The sequence below is a fragment of the Parus major genome, chromosome 1 (assembly GCF_001522545.3).
Source record: "Parus major isolate Abel chromosome 1, Parus_major1.1, whole genome shotgun sequence".
Taxonomy (NCBI): Eukaryota; Metazoa; Chordata; class Aves; order Passeriformes; family Paridae; genus Parus; species Parus major.
This window is the reverse complement of record NC_031768.1, coordinates 102,886,944-102,904,792: the sequence shown is the minus strand read 5'-3', so window position 1 is coordinate 102,904,792 and position 17,849 is coordinate 102,886,944. Positions and strand designations below refer to the sequence as shown.

The 17,849-nt window shown below is 38.5% G+C and overlaps 1 long non-coding RNA gene across 2 annotated transcripts in view; it reads left to right on the top strand.

Annotated features, from left to right (window-relative positions):
• The first annotated feature begins 447 nt into the window (after window positions 1-447).
• The window catches only part of LOC109022696, a 225,364-nt gene continuing 207,962 nt past the window's right edge, over window positions 448-17,849 (top strand). For both annotated transcript variants that reach the window (XR_004499659.1, XR_004499660.1), the window contains exon 1: window positions 448-809. This is a non-coding gene — a long non-coding RNA (uncharacterized LOC109022696). The remainder of the gene's footprint in view (window positions 810-17,849) is intronic.

Below are 17,849 nucleotides of genomic sequence, written 5' to 3'. Positions count from 1 at the left end.
AAGTCTGCTTATGCATCTCACATTCATTCTTCTTTTATTTTTTGTGTGTATAAAAAATAATTAGTTTCCAGCACCAAATGATTTGTTATTGGAAAAGCAAAGCAACATTTCTTTATGCAAAAGTCTTCTTCCTTCAGAACTGTGGCACATGGAAAGTATTTTCCAGCTTTCAGAGTTTATTTGATTTTGAACACTTTTGGTTATGTAAGTTTTAATAAGTAGCTTTGGTGTACCCCTAAAGGCACACCCCACACACTTATGTTGTGTGACCTAGGGTCACAAGTAATGGCTGCAAGCTAATTGATTGAGAAAGGCTTGTCTGACTGGGCCCCTTTGAGTCCTCCCTTTACATTCCTAAATTTCTGTAAAGGAGGCACTGGCAGCTTTGCCTGGTGAGAGGAGGGGTTGGGGGAAAGGGAGGAAGTTTCTCAGTTTCTGATTATGCGCAGAGTTTCCTTGTACTGAGCTTATGTTCTCCACCCACTACTTAGTAAGAACTCCTTAACAACTTAAAGCTTTATGCCTGTGAGTACCAGAAAAGTGATCTGAGTATTTATTGAGCAGGAAGAACAAACTGCTTGCTCCAGGCAGGGAGAAAGCTTATGGAAATGATATTAGACCTTCAGCAAAGTGCACAGCTGCATCATACAGAAGCTGAGACTCAAACTGACAGGCAAATAAGCCAGATCACGGAAGGGGCCTCTGTGTGGCAGCTCTGAGCTACCAAGTGTTGGACAACTAGGCAAAAAGTGCAGTGGAACAGGGCAGAAAATAGCACACTAACTTCAGACAACTGTTGCTTATTCATGGTGAGTCCAGATTTGAAATGTTGTTTGAAATGTAGCTTTTTTTGTTGTCTCTAAAAACCCTTCCGTTTTACCACAGCGATCCTTCTGCAGAGCTCATTGTGTTCCAGATTATTTGTCCGGATGTGCACTTCAGTTCTGAACGATACAGGGATAGCCCTTTCCTCACTGCTTGCTCTTTCTCTCGTGCTTTTCTTGCTTCAGGAGACAGCTCCTGTTTCTAAAAGCACACTGCATGGCTTCTGATTTGGAAAGAAATAGTTTTGCAGCCAGCCCTTGGTGTGCAGCTGCATGGAGGTGAATAAGTGAACGTAATTTCTGTGCAGTTTTCTGCAGTTTGAGCTTTGTGGCACCTTTCCATTGCTCCTTATTTCGCTGCCTTATCTTGAGAATGTATGGCACGGTCACTATGAAAAGAGCTTTGTGTTTGAATTCCTGGTGAGTCGAAGGGTCAGGGCCTATGAGTTATCTGCCTGCCAGCAAGACTCATTGCCGTGCCCCTTTATTTTTCAAGCTGAAATAGAGAAAACATGTGTCCTCATCCCTTTTTTATAAATGTATTTTGAATTCAGGTTTTACATGGTGTTTATGTGTGCTTTTTTCTTTTGACAAACTCGGGGTTTGGGAGAAGGCCAGTTTTATTCTATCCATATTTATTTTATTTATTCAAGCTTTCCTGCAGCTTTTCTGAATTCCTTTGTTGTGATGCACGTAATTTTTCCTTTAAAAAAATATTCTGAGGTTCTGATTTCTGCTGAGAGAAAAAGGAATTATACTCTGATACATATTTCCAAAATTACCAGGGAGCTGTCTAAATTTTAAGTAAGTTGCACAATTATGCAGAAGATAAAGCTTTTATAACATTTTACTTGCTTAAGGAGGGAAACAAAATACTTATAGATAAGTTCTTGAACAGATTGTGTTAGATACACTAGTCATCTAGTGTAATGGTAACAAATATGATCTGAGCTATAATGTTATTTTAGTTATGAGTTTGAAAAAGTTGCTTCATTAGCACAGCAACAGAATTAAACATTGCATGTTGACAGTAATGTTAGAAATATGTTTATGAAAACTGCTGAGTAGATGAAATTTAGAGTAATAAATCATCAAGGCATGTCAAAGTTGCTGTCTATGTGAGGTTTTAAGGTATCTGTAATTTAGAGGGGAGTCAGGTTTTCCTTCAGGAGAAGTGTGATTCTGTATAAAATTATTTTCATCATATAATTCAGGTGCACAAAAAAATCTTATTTTCTAATAATCTTAATATGAAATGTAAGAAGCTGGTCGGATGTACTCTGCACAGAGGGTATGTTACTACTTATTTCTTGATCTTTCTGGTTTTTTGCTCGCTTAACAATTAGCAGAATGCTTGCTCAAAAAAATAAGGTGTTTCAGACCTGAGTTAATCTAACATTACAGTCTCTCTTTCAGGTGCAGAAGCTCATGTTGTTCACCTATTGTGCCCTTTCTTATTTGCCAGTTTGAGATCTTGAGTTCACCCATGAATTTTGAAAATGGTTTTAATAGAAAGGGAGGGATGTGCCAGAGAAATGCTAAGAAATACAGATTTAAATGCAATGCTGCAACATAAGGTGATTTAAGTGGACCTCAAACTTTGTGTTTTCTTTTTTTGAATTTAATTTCTGTATGTTTTGACTTGGGCTAAACATTACTTTCCACAAGAAAATCTCTAACTGTTCTTAGTTCAATTAAGGGTGTTCTTTTAGGAGTTTCAGGCTTGCTCTGAGGGAAAGGAATATGTTCTCTTCAGTAACATATAGGTACAACTTCCTTCTTGGCTATGCTGTGAGGGAGGAATATCTGCTGATGTGCTCTTTGCAGCTTTAAAAACTGAAGGTAAAAGAAACTTTGAGGAGGTGGTCTCCTCCCAGCTTTGGAGGGTAGCTGGGGTCTCCCCCACCTCCCAGTGGTCACAATTGGGTGAGCAGGGAAAGGTGGGCGCTCACACGGGGCCACCTCCTCCATCGGCACACGAGCAGAGGATCCATCCTTTCTGTGCCCTGGGGTGTCCACTGGCAAAATAATGCACCAGTGGTGTTGTGACACCAGACTGGAGGATTATGAAACATTTCTTCATGCTCTGATGATCAGCCTGATGAAGGGGAAAAGGTTTAATGAGGAAAAGAAGAATTTACTGAGGATTTTATGCCTATATCTATTATTAAAAGTAGAATATCTGCTCACAGTAGTTGTGTTCTGTGACTCCAGGAAAGCTGGCAATAATGATGATTAAATGTGATTCTGTCACTGACTGTCTGAGGACTGGCACAACCTAACGTGACTGGCAGGAAGCTTAAACATCAATAGTATTTATCCAAATACTATTATTCTCTCTTAGAGAAAGTCAAAGAACTATGAGCTCAGTCTAAAATGATCGTACAATCCTTTTTAGTTCTCTTTGACACCAGTTAGTGAAAAAAAAAAAAAGTAGTTTTGAAGAAGTCAAAATTTTTGGAAGGTTTGTATTTTACATTATGAATGTTTTTCAAGGATTAAATAGATTTGTTTAGCGAATTACACAGAAAGTGATTTTGGAGGTTCACTTTTAGGTTCACTCTGTTCTGTATGGAAAAAGGAAATTATTTACTAGATCTATTCCTTTTTATTGGCATCAGTATATTAACAGAAACACGTGTACATGACACCTATCAGTATCTTCAGAGTTACAATAGAAATCATGGAAATTCAAGACTAGTAGTTGATTTTTCTTTCAAGGAGAGGAACTAGTTTGTGCTGTCATGACAAGGTGATGTCTACAAGAATAGATGAAGAAAAATTGGCAGGTATAAGAGAATTGCAGTATTCATGGAATTGGTGAAACACAGTGTCGTTAAGATGAATTAAAAAAAACCCCAAACAACTCTAATTCCTAGTAATTTTGAAAGATTTTTTTTTAGGCAAAAATTTCTTTCATCTTCTCAGCTGCAACTCGTGGTCACATTGGAATGTGATCTTTGGAATACCCAAATTAACTTTCAATTAACTTTTACTTTCCAACAACTTATTTAAACCATCAGCAGAAGGCTGTCCCAGAAGGTGATGATTAAGGTGAAAGAAGAAAAGGAGAAACATTTAGCCTATGAAGTGATTTAAGTAATTGTAAAATGTGAGTAAAAGCAAATGATCAGAGAGAAGAAGCAGAAGTGAGGATAGGAGCAGTAATAAGAGAGGCAGAACTTAAAAAGCAAGCCAGAGGAGACCTAAAAGTAGAAGGAACATGGCATGAGAGAGGAAACCTACCCTGTCTAAAATTATTTGTCAGTCACTGAGATGAGCCTTGGGAATTTTGCTGTCTTTCTCTGGGTTTGTTCAGAAGCATTTCCACTGCTGACAGCCAGTTTTATACCTGAAGTTATAGGTTCACCCAAGAAAGCCGGCTGTTCCTTCCAAAATTATGAACACAGCATTTCTGAGAGGGGGATGTGAGGTGGAACCTCTCTTTTCCACCTAATGTCCTCTTATATTTCTTTATCCTCTTATATACTTCTCTCTGTCTAGAAGTGAAGGTAGAGGTGAGGATGGATGGTTACATCTGTTGTGACTGCTTTTTGAGCACAAGTGGTTTTTTCGACTCCTACAAGATCCCTGTAACTTTTTAAAAATTCTTGTCCTCTTGAAGGACTTTTGGCAATTCTGATTCTTGGGTCTGGGGGAGATGGGTGAGACATATCAATGGACTTTGCCTCTCCTCTCTAAATTCTTTTTATCACCCATGGCTTCATTCAGAACTCTGTCAAAGATCCTACTGATTTTGGTAGGGATTGGGTGAGGCCAGCAGGGGAGTTCAAAACTGTGTTCATGATGATTTTAATGATGGACTTGGCACCATAATTGGTTTAAGATTCCTCAGTATTCTACAGGAAACAATGCCAAACTCTACAACCATGGAAGTACATAGAGTGCTATCTCCAGTTCCTGAAATACCTGCCTCTCTGTTACAGAAATGTTTGGTGATTCAGGTAATAACTGGATGAACTTTCCAATTCTGATATTGCCTTTAAAACCCCAAGACTGTGGTAGTATTAATTATGTAACCTTAATTTATTCAGCAACATAGTAGAGGTAGGTAACAAATACAGCTTCAAGTACTGCAAAATGCACCCTCTTCTCCCTCTTTTAGGCCATTTTGAGTGACAGTATTCCATTTGTATCATCAACCATATCTCCTCTTAACCCAAAAGATGTTCCATGGACCATAAATTCCCAGTGAAAGACCTGCAATTGGTCCAGTTTTGAACAGTGCACATTTAATGGTGTTAAATGATAAAGGAAAAGATAAATTTAAGAGAAGGCCCTACCCTGAAGTACATGTCCCATTATTGTTGGGAATTTTTATTATTTCCAAAAAGCAGCAGCAGCTGAAGACACCCTCCTAAGAACAGTCCTTTGTGGTGGAGCTGGTTGGATCCCAGTGCTCTCTCCTTGCTTCATCTTCCACTTCTCTGCTAACCAAAACTGTGTATGTTGTTATAGCCAGGCTGTTGGAAATAGCTTCAAAGTGCCTTTCCCAAGGTGACATGACTTTGCAGTCCCTCTGTATCGAGGATCAGTGTCCTGTGAAAATACTGCCTGTGGTTTTGGTCTGGATTTTATAAGTTGTTCATGACTGTGGCCTGGTTGTCACTGAGCATCTGTTACTTCTGTCTGTGTATAATGAATTCCCGAAATAAAAATCTGTGCCTTTAGTAGAGGAGAGTAAGTTCTAACACATAAACAATGAAAATAGAGGAGAAAGTGATTGGCACAGAACTTTATTCAAAAAACACACAAAATGTGACACAGCAGCATGATAGAATCAGCCTGTGTTGGAAATAACTTTGAATTGTGTGGAAACCAGAATGCACTTTCTATGAGCTCCATAAAGCTTCTTTCAAACTCCGGCTGAAAATTCACAAGGAAGGTTTTTTCCAGAGGTACCCAGTGTGGGTCCAACTATCCTTCCACTGACATCAAAAATAATTACATCAGTGCAAGGCAAAAACTGTAAAAATTGATAGTTCATGCGATAGAGAAAGTAGTGTTCCTCAAATCCTTTCCTCTGTGGTTTGTTTTTCCTCTTCACTTATAATCTACTGCCAGTGTTTGGAAGAAAACCAAGAAATTTGGCAGGATCTGGTAACTTAATTATGTTTTAAGATATATCAAGCCATTTGCTTTCTATCATTTTGCTCTTCTTTTAACTGTATTTTTTGGCCTAATTTTTTCCATTATGTAGTCCCAAACCACAGGTGATTCTTTTGTTTGTTTGTTGTTTTTTATTTTTTCTTCTTGTTAAAGGAAGGATGTTGAAATCATTTTAAGCAGCAGAAGTAGGAATGCATTATATTTTTCATTCTAAAAATGAAGTAAACAAAACCAACTCAACAAAAGTCTTTGAAAAACAGCCTTTGGAGCAATGTGATCAACAGGTGGTTTGTGGACTATTTTTAAAGGGCCTGACATAAAAAGAGATCTAAATTGTTATATATTGGAGGTGGTAAATTATAGCTACTTATTCCATGTGTTTTGGCAACAGATGTCAAGGTAGGTACTGGATTTTTTAATTTGCTATGAGGATCTTAAGACAAACTGGGCATTGCATATGGATAACACCAAGTCTCCTGTCCTTTGAGACCACAGTGCTGCAGGAACTTGGCATGAGCATGTATCCAAAGCTGACTTAGCTGGATGCTGGGAAGTAAAAACACAGGAAGCAAGATTGTCATTTTGGAACATCTTACGTGGGCAAGAAACAAACGCTTTCTCCGTCTTCTTTTTCATGAAGCCTTCCTAGACTGTAGTTTCAGCAGCACCAGGTGTTGTTAAATAAAAATGTACTGATGTGTTGGGGATTTTCTTCCCCTCTTTTTCTTCTGCACTGTATATGTAATCATAATAACTCAACAACTTCTGCAACTCAACAGCAGCAACTCTGCTGACATTACCACCAGGTGATTCACAACAGTGCTGTGAACTGATGGGTACGGTTTGAAAGAGGTGAAATTTAGGTTAGATTAAAAAACATAAATTCTTTGCTTTGAGGGTGGTGAGATAGCAACAGGTTGCCTCAGGATGTTGCCAGCCCTGGTGAATTCCCCAACCCTGGAAGGGTTCAAGGCCAGATTGATTAAGGCCTTGAGCAACCTGGTCTGGTGGGAGGTGACCCTGCCCATGGCAGGGGTTGGGACTAGAGGATCTTTCAGGTTTCTTCATGGTTCCATGACTCTGTGATTCCCTCATAGACATAGCTCAGCTAATTGCCCCTGTCTACTCTCTGGCAGGACAGGCAGTGACCATCTCCCAACTCTTAACTCAAAGCTAGAGCTGTCTTAAATTTCCTTATTTTTTTCATCCACTTATATTCAAAAACTTATTGGTTTGGTTTGGTTTCGTTTGGTTTTTCAAACCATATACTGCTACATTATGGAGTATATACACATTTTATTTTTGCATACAGGCAGGTCATAGAAAATGCATCTCTTGGATTGCCTTTTGAATAGAAACATAGAAAAATCTATAGAAAATGTCTGCAGCAATACTTATTTATGATTAATGTTTAAGTATTAGGGAATGGCATGTTTGTGACACACAAAATCTTGACTTCATTCCATCTATTCTATCTTTTATTTTATATCATTGTGAATTCAGTCTGGTCAGATTTTTATAGGTGGCATGCTTTATTTCCTGTATCAAATCCAACTCTCTTTTGTGTAAAATTTGGCCAAAACTGCTCCTTTCCCAAGTGTGCATGTTAGAAAAAAACCCTCAAAAAAATGATGAGCAAAAGCAAGGCATGGCAGTATTCAGTCTTTGGGGATGGACTCTGAAAATGAAAACTTCACAGCAGTTTTTTTTGATCTGGCCAAACTGAAACATCAGAAACTTTGGATGAAAATTTGACTCTTTTATCTACATTGTGCTACATATGTACAGTTGCACATCCAACTGATTTTCAGGTGGAGAAATTTGTTGTTATGACAGTCCAGTTATGAACTGATGGAAATAACTTCCAACTTCAGACATTGGCATGGCTGAACACCTTAATTTCAGTTTAAATATTTGAAAAGGTAACCACTAAAGGTAACCACTTAAAACATGCAATTTCTTACTGCTAAAATATTTGTAGCATTTCTATTTATTTTATAAATGAATGTGTTCCAAGTACATTAATTTGACAGTATCCATCTAAAAGGATTTCTTGTTTTTTTAACTTTGCAGGTCTAGTTACCTGTGCACCGTGAGTTTTTTACATCTGTTTGGGTGCATTTGTAGGTGATCATTGGCATCTCTAAAGTTAGGAACTGAGAGTCTGGTAATTTAAAGTGATAACTAAGGTGCACATCCCACTTAAAAGTAAAATGCTGTATTCCTGCTGTATTGGAAGCAGGGTCCCTCATCTCAGTTCTCAAAACAGATTTAAGAGCCTAATCTTAGAATATTTAAAAAAAAAAACAACAAAAAACCAAATTGGATTTCACAGAGCTGTCATATTATCAACAGTATTATTCTTAAATATTTGTTGTTACTCTCATTTTCTAAGTGAGAGATCTACAAAGGTTTGTATGTTCTCCTTTGTTCTTTCCCTCCTTCATGTGTTTTGAACCCTTTTGTGTCTCTCAGTTAAATCTGAAAGGCGAAATTCTCAATGAATATAATGTTTTATGAAAATCTGTGAGTGTATGGAGGAAAAAACCCACAATTGGTGCCAATTTAGAGGAAGAGGCAGGCAGAACATAGCTGTTATACATTCTGTTTGGCAGTGGCTCAGTGGCCAAACACAATGTGTGCAGTCCCAGACTCATCACAGTACAGTTTCTCCTGCCAGGTGATAGTGTAATAAGCAATGTGGAGAGATATGGCCATTTGCAGTGAGAAGAAAGAATGTGGAGTTGCAGAGCAAAGAGCAGAAATCTGTAGAAAAACAGGTTTCATCCAATCTGGTGCTTACAGGACACCTTGGGTTTGATATTGCAGAAGAATGAAGGACCAAATGCCAGAAGATTTTAAAAGGATGCAAATTGCTTACTATAGGCAAACAAGAACATCTTGTTTGCTTTTCTTTTTTTTCTATTTACTGAGCATTTTACAGTGCAAGGAAAAATCATATACTATTTCAGTCTTCACAAACTGCACTGAACACATGAGATTCCTACTAAACTTTCATATGAGATGGCCAACTGCAGTTAAATTTTGTATAAACAGTAAAATAGGGATGCTGAGGCATGAAATATGGTAATAAATCTTAAATTGGAGGAAACCTACTTTTTCCAAGTGTGAATTTAGCCAGAACTTGGTTCTTCACTTGGCTCTGTTGAAGTTAGCATAGATGTGTTTAGACAAGAATAAAAACTTGATTTTAAAGGAGTTCAGTATTTTCTGTTTGTTTGCATTTAAAATGCTTACATATTCCATCTTACCTTAGGCAAATTGCAAATGGCTTTTGTAAACTTGGGATTAGTCTTTCCTAAATATGAGGATATTAATACTGAAAATATTAATGCTCGCTTATTATTGTTACTTAAATAATATTTTTAAAGAGCATTTTATTTCTCAGCCAAACAAGGTTCATCAATGGAAACTAATCTCTACTGCCTTTTGTAATGCTATTGATTACATAGATTTGGTTTTCTATAATGCTGTAGCTTGTGTAAGATAATTTTCCTTCTCCTAATGTCATTCAAGACAAGGAAAAACACCAACTCATTTTCATTACTATGCCTCTTGTTTTACAAGCTGAATGAGCATCAATGCCAGATGATGATCATCAGAAATTGCTAGTTTATTTATTAGAGAAAAATACAAACATTTCACATTTTAGGAACAGTTGTCTTTTGTGGGCTGTTTTGGAAAGGTACTACTTCTAAATATTAATTTTTCAGGAAATGGAGATGTTACCAGTAGAAACAGGAAATCTTAATGATTCAGGTCGCTGCAAGCAGAAGTCTATTCAGCATCAGCTTTTGGATGGAATTTGTAGCTGAATTTAAAAGGTTGCCAGCAATCAGGATGTACTTTGAAATGCTGGATAATGGATTGAGCCACAGTGACCATTCTCCAAAATCTACCATGTGTACAAGTTCAGTGCTTGGCACAGCAGTCTTTTCCCATCTTCAGAGCTTTTAGATTTTGAGGGACTTCCTTGGAGCATCTTCCATTCTTGCACCTGGCAAAGCAGAGCATAAAGCCTTCTTTGGAACTTGAAGATCTTTCTGCTGCTCTTTTTTTTGGGTATTTCTGAGCATCCTTTATGGTGGATAAACCCTGGCAATCCTCTGAAGGACAAGATTCTGTGTACATGCAATAGCCAATTATTGCCTTCAAGCAAGGAAGGCTTTTCCCTTTCAGGGCTCTCCGATTCCATGTCCTCTCAGTAATCAGGGGCCAGACCAGTAGTGTGCTTTTCCTTTTAGCAGCATGTTGTGATGTTAGAACTTCCTGCAAAATCATGTGTTTCATATGTTTTTTATATTTAAATCACTTTTTTTAAAGTGCTTCCAGATGTAAGCACATATTTGGTTACAGCTTACTGCACGTGCTTCTGCACCAATAAACTGGAAAGGCCTGCATCCAACAGCCTTGAAATCCACGTGTGACTTTGTGTGTGACTTCCAAAGCTCTGGTTCTGGATGTTGGAAGGTAGGGTGTTCAGGCTGCAGGTTTTCTCAGAGTTGTTCAGCCACAGTTAGTGCAATACTTACAAGAAGCTTAGTAATGTGAAAAGTCCCATTGCAAGAGAAAATGCTTTTCTTTCTCCTTCTGCTCCCTCCTCCATGACTCAGACATCCAGTCATGCTCTTGCCAAAAACAGATGAAGCACACAGTCAACCAGAGGGGCTGGTTATGTGCTCAGGATTCCCATATACCTGTGCAAGTATGCTGATACACACAGAGTGAGACTAATGTGCTCTGGGCTTAGGAAATCCTCATGCAAGTGCACTGTGTGTACCACACCAGGTAAAATGACTTTATTAAATTTCCTTTTTCCCTCTTCATCTCTGTTCATGGCATCCCTTATCCAGAGGCCCTTGCTGTTTTCCCACCAGGCAGTTCCGCTGGGCACAAGGAATCTCCCTAAGGGAAACAGGCCACAGGAAAAGGATGGAGGTGACCTTCCCTCATAATGCAATGACAGAATGTGCATGTGGGGTAAGTGAAGCACGTGTGGGCATTGTAGAAGGCTCAGTCCTATTTGTGCTTCACACATTTTTCCTTTCCAAGCAGGAATCATTAGCACAATAAAACACCGTCAGTTCCCTTTTTGCTAATTCCAGTTTTGTTGTCGCTCAAGAAGATCTGTACAGAAAGGTGAAAAACATGAAGCAGCTCAATGTAACACCCCTTGAGTGTGGGTGGTGAGAGAGAGATGAAACTGCTTATTTTATCGTGTAGAACCTCTCTTGAAAATCTCTTGGGGTCTGGGAGAAGAGGCCTTTGAGTGTCCTGAAAAGGAAGAAAACCATGAGATAGGTTCCTAATAGGTTTTCTGGAAGAAGTGAGGGCTTTGAGACAGATAAAAGTTCTCAGAACCTCATATGATGAAAAATTCAAGGACTTAGAAGCTTTTCACAAAGATAAAATTGGAATATTTTATAAAGACTCAGTGAGTGAAGGATGAGAAAAAGAATCTTAACTTTATATATATATTCACAGTCAACAATAAATTGGGATAATCAGAAACAGATTGATGCTGAACTCTGCTCAGATCATGCCATACAGGCGCATTTGTTGGTAGCATGAGGGAAATCTTAAAAAAATCCCCAAGGTTTGTGTGAGAGATGCACAGAAATGCCCATAATTTATATGAATAACTTAAATGTGATAGGTGAACTCAGTCTTGGCTTCATGCTGCTTGATTTTTTAAAAAAGAAGAATTTACTTGGTTCACTTGGGACATCTCAAATGTTGATAAACTGGAAAGAGCTGTGCCAGTACTTCTGTCATATGGTGACAGAGAAAAATGTGCACAACAGAAACATACTGTGCAATGAATCGAGTAACACAGTTTCTATTCAGATCACAGCCCTGTGGGTGGATTATATAGAGAGTAATTTTAGCCCTCTTAGAAGTGTGTTGCTAGAATTTCTCTATAAAGAGCAGAAATAACAGAAGCCTGGTAATTAATCATGCTGAATTTAAAAAAATTGGAACGAAAATATTTATTGCAATAAGATTGAAACACTTAAAATCTTTTCAGCTTGAGTCTCGCATTAGCCTTTGTGCACCAGCGGCATTTAAATTAAAACCAGTGCGTTTCCCTAAATAGAAAAGTTGGTTTTGATGAAGGCAGAATTTGTGATTAAAACAGCCTCCATTTGAAATCCCTGATTGCATCTATAAAGCAACTCCTTTGAACAGTATCCTGCTGTCATACTGTTGATGACAATAAAGCTAAATATAAGTACAGAGAGTATGTGCAAATGTGTGCTTCCAGTTATATATTTATATACGTAACTGAAGCATTTGGGAAACGTGACATATTTAATTTAAATGCAGACGGAATATTAGGATCCCTCTCCCCCAAACCTGGTCTTGTAATAAGGAAGGAACAATTGCTTGTTTGAAACTTCATCCTTTTTAAAGGTGAATCGTGGTAATATAACAAAGACAAACATAAACTGGAAGTCTGAATCCATCCCTGATGTTGTCTGCTTGTCTACACAACATACTGTGTATTTAGAGAAACCTATGAAGTCCCACTGTATGTACTTTCATTCAGTTGTATGATCTAGAAAAGATGGTGCTTTTGGATTTTTTTCATTCTTATTCTTTTTTTATGTTGTACCTACAACCGTATCTTGTTGTGTATCCATACAGAGCATGAATTTTAGCCCAGTGTAGATGTCTTTGATAGAAATACATAGACTATATATATATGTAGATCGATATAAATAAAAGCAAGCTATGATTTCAAAAAGATCCTCTCAAAATTCCATCTGATTTCTTTGGTCCTTGCTAGATGAAGGTAGCTGAACACACACTAAATGAAGCAGAAATGAGAGAGAAGAAAATAGCAATTGTCAATTTAATCAATACCTAGACCACAGTGTAAATATCTGTTGATGTTTGTAGTGTCTGGGATAATGGGGAAAAGTTTAGTTCTGCTTCTGCTTTGCAATATTTTAGCAATGCTTGTAGCCATAAACCTGCCCTAAAACACCAATTAAAGGGGGTTTATGAGTGCTTTGTGTTACAAGAGTGATGCAACAGATCAACATATGTCAATGAAAGCAGCCTGTTGTTTTGCCATTTTTGAAATAACAAACCTGAATAGCGTAAAGTAATCTGAGTGCTGTGTCTAAAAGCAACATGTTGGATGATCCTCTCTCTCCCTGTAAATTAAGAAGTTATTTGAGTTAACTAATTGATTATAGACTGTTTGGCCCATAGCATCCATTTGAATAATCTAGCAGCTGGAGCATGTAGATGCTGGAGAGTTGGGATGAGAAGTGGGGAACAGCTGGGAAAGGCCTTGGGTGGCAAGGAGGCAGCAGCTGCAGAGTATAAACAGTGACCTGACAGGGAAGTTTTAGATGAGGAGAAAATCTGCAGCTGGGTTTGTGAAGCTTTACCTTGGTGGTAGCTGCTCTTACACAGAGTTTTTCCTCTTTTATTTGGTCACCCTTAAATCTTCTCATTCACCCCTTTTCCACATCTTTATATTTGAGTCTCAACTGTGCAGTGTTTCCCATGTTTGGTATGCTGTAATGTATGCTATTCTTTACCATTCCATTAATTTAAAACATAAGAAGGAAAAATTATCTTTAATATTCAACTCACCAATATGAAAAACACATCATATTAAGGAGCCAGTATTCCCATGAGCAGTGCTTTTCAACTGTGACTTCTCATTAAGGTTTTAAGACTGTTTTACAAAGCCTATTGAATTGCATAAGCCTAAGAATGTGATATCATACATAAATATCATTATGTGTAGTGGATGCTTGTAGATTAAAAAGAAAAAGCAGAACCAGAAAAGTAAGGTTAACATCATTCAGGTTAACAGTGTGTATGTAATCTAAATGCATTCCTATTTGAAGTACGATTTTCAGAATGCAAAATCCAATCTTGATTTAAAAGGGTAAAGGACAGAGAACAAGTCATCATCCTTGGGAAGGTGCTCCAGTGGTGAAGTACTGCTGTGGTTCAACAGGTACCCTGTGTACCTGGATCATATAATCATACATATATATATATATAAAATCATATATCTATATAATCTGAGCTTGACTTCTGGGACTTTTTTGTCATCTTGTCTTTTACCTATAAAAACCTCCTGTCAAAATTGATGTAGACAGTGATCCATTCAGACATAGTTTTTGAGGACAAATGGAACTGTGTTAAAGTGTTTCTTCTGATCCTTTACTTATGAGGCTCTTTAGTGAGTTCCTTGAATTGTGCACATCAGACACTTATGCAGCCTTCCAACACCAGACACTTGAGAGCCAAGTATAGAGGTAATCCAAGTTCTTCAGTCCTTTTCAGGCTTCTTCCAAAGAGGCCTCTGGGAATGGATTTTTCCCCTCAGCTCTGACAGTGCATTGGGAGCTCATGTTTGGCAGAGTCATGTCCACTCTTAGTGCCAAGCCTTTTTAAAAAATGTTGCCTGCAGCATAAACTCTCTTACTCTGCCAAGAGAACCCTACTCTCTTGTTTAATTTGTATATATATAAATTGGTTATCAGAGAGAAGAGACATACCCAGAGGCTCACAGAGTCTGGGAGGAGAAATCAGACTCCTAAATATCATATTGTGTCCTTGCCAATGGTAATTTACTTGTTTCTTCCCTCTACTTTTGTGATTGAACATTTGCATTTTTCTGCTTCATGTGCCAAGGCTGTACATGCTCTTTCTTTTAGATTTTATCTAGTTTCATAGGGTGAACAGAGTATACTTGAGGGATTGCATTGTGATAATGCTCTTTCTCTAATGATGTTTATTATTATTACTATAAAATGTTATCTATGGGGTTAATTATTTCCTGTAGTTGTGTGATTAATAAAATATTCATCTCAAGTACATTATGAAATGCCTTCCATCTTGTTTAACTTCAGATTAAATTTCCCTCACAGCTGCCGAGCCCTGTTCAGGGTGGTACTCCTTCTCTGCTATCTCTGGAGAGCTGATATCATGCTGGTTTGGAATATTCATTAGCAGCCCAACCCTTTTTCCAGGGATAACCTTGATTATGCCCATTTCAAATGTTGCTGCTTTTAAAGAGTGCATCAAGAAATTACTTATTTCAAGAAAAAAGGGCTTGAACCTGAATCTACTTCCTGGGCTGGCTACAGAGGAGGAAGAGAGATCCCCTATCTTCTTGAAATGGATCAATGTTACCAGCATGACACTCTTGTACTGGGGGCAGAAGTGATTGTTTCCCTTTCCAGATGTAAGAAAACTATTCCCTGGTGCTAAGTCAAAGAGAAAGACTTTCATATTTTTCGGATTACTCTGTGTTTAAAAGCTTCTATTTGAAAGGAGTAACTTTTTTATTGGGAAAAAAAGAAAAGAAACCAAACCAAAAAAACACCAAAAAAACCCACAACAACAACAACAACAAATAATAAAAAACCCCACCCCAAAATAACCTAATTTCTCAAGATGTTAAATTGTATCTTAAAGTAGAAACAGATCTGAAGAAGAGCTGAGGTAACTTGATGTAAGTAGGTATTCTTGGGAACTTTTTGAACTGTCGTTCACCTTTCTTGAAATGAAGGTGGCCTCTTATTTTTAGTTATAATTTTCTCTTGAAGTTCTTCACTAAAGCAGTTGTCTGGTGTGAGTTATAGGGGTTGCAGTTGTGCTGGGTACTACCAAATGGCCAAGCAGTGAGTGTGGCCAGCTGAGGGTTGTGCCAGCACAGTGACAGGAAGCCGTGTGGCACCTGCTGTTGGCAATGACTCCCTGGTCCTGGCTACCTGGCATCCATGATGGGCTCTAGGTCTCTGGCTGCTGGAGGGGCAGAATTGTTGCATGTGGTTGTGCAGTTTCCAGCAGCAGCAGGGCTGTAACTTCACCAGGGCTACTGGTTTGTGCCATGAGGGAGTTGTGGGTATGGAGGATGAGGAGGCTGCTCTGTTGAGGGGCAGCAGGAAAGTCTCCAGGTATGTGAGGCTAATGGGCCTCAGAATAATAAAATAGAGTTGAAAGGGATCCATCAGGACCACTGAGTCCAGCTCCTGGCCCTGTACAGGACACCCCAAGAATCCCATCATTTGCCTGAGAGTCTAAAGCTGTCTAAATGCTTCTTGAACTCAGTCAGGTTTGGTGCAGTGACCACTGCCCTGGGGAGCCTGTTCCAGTGCCCAGACACCCTCTGGAGCAAGAACATTTCCCTGATACCCAACCTAAAACTCTACTGACATGATTTCCTGCCATTTCCTTGAGTCCCATCACAGATCATGAGAGTGAAGAGATCAGTGTCCGCTCCTCTGCTTCTCACAAGGGTGATGAAGACTGCCATGCCCTGCCCTGGAGCAGTGTGACATGGGTGCTCATCACCCGGAGCTTGGATAGTTCCCTCTGGGTCCTGGGGACAGCGAGAGGTGTCTTGGAGCTCAGGCTGGTTCCTGCTGGTCTGGAGGAGCTCCCTGGGGCCAGGCCCAGCACGGGCCTCCATAGCCCTGAGCTGTGCTCCCTCAGGGGGTTCCAGGCATGGTGAGGCATCCTCGGCCCTGGGACGGGCATCAGGCCTGCGGTGCTGTGGAACAGCCCAAAAATGCCTTCAGCAGCCTCAGTGGTAGCCAAAGGTGGCCCAAAAATGCCTTCAGCAGCCTCAGTGGTAGCCAAAGGTGGCCCCAGCATGTGCTGGCTCTGCTTGGCCACAATGCAGGGAGCACGAATGGGACAGTCTCCCTCTTGTCCCTGCAGTGCAGGGGCCAAACCTTCAGACCCCCTGCTCTGACCTGGACCATTCTCAAGGGGAGGAACACAATGATCAGCACAAGGTATTTTAGAAAGAGCATGACCAGCAGCCTCTTGTAAAATATCTCAGTTACTGGGCCGGTGGGTGTGATTTCTTGTAGCAGTTCTTGAGCTGAAAAGCAGATGGTATCAATGTGCAATGGTGTAAGTGCATCAGAAACACTTGAAGGATTAAAATGATGACTCATTGGAGCAAAGCAGGTCAGAGAGATGAACAATTGAAAGAGATGGCATTAGTTAATACAAAGTTGTCTTTTTGAGGCATGCACAAATGTATTTTTCACTGCTGAGGACCAGTAAGTTTTCAAGGTTGCAAATCTGCTCTCTATGTGTGTATATATATATAATGCGTGTATATAAGTGTATATATATACATAGTATATATGTATATATATGTATATGCTATATATGTGTATATGTAATATATATGTGTGCATATATACATATATGTATATGTAATATATCTATATATACATATTTTATATAATATATAAAATAAATATAATTATATATTAAAATATATAATATATATATATTAAATATATATTAATAAACAAATTTAACATGTTAAATTCAATAAAATAAACCCTCAGTTTTAATTTTTTTTTCCATACACTTTAGCTTTATGTTTTGTTTTTCATCTACCAGGTAACGAATCCTTATGAAATTAAAAAAGCAATCCTTGTCTGGCATTGGTAAATAGAAAGGTTGGCTTGTCTGTAAATGATTGATTACTTTTAAATTACTGTGAAAGCTCTTTTTAAATAGGTCAGTGTAAGTGACAAAGTAAGCAAAGCTACTCCTTTTCCCCTCTTTGTTAGAGGTATCTTTAAAATTTTCAAAATAAAATCATGCTGTGGAACTTAAGATAACGCGCCTCTAACACACTTCCTAAATGACACACTGTAGTTGTGAATGCAATAGAGGTAAATACATGTAGTGAAATTTGATGAATTTTCCAGTTTTTCCTTGAAATACAGTATTTGAGAGGTTGTAACTTTTGTGAAGCTCAGAAACAGAAGTGTTTTCTGCTTTAGAAAGTGACGTTTTGTAGCTTTATTGGGTTATTTGATTTAGATGTTTTTGATTGTTTTGGTTTGGCTTTAAGGAAGAAATTGG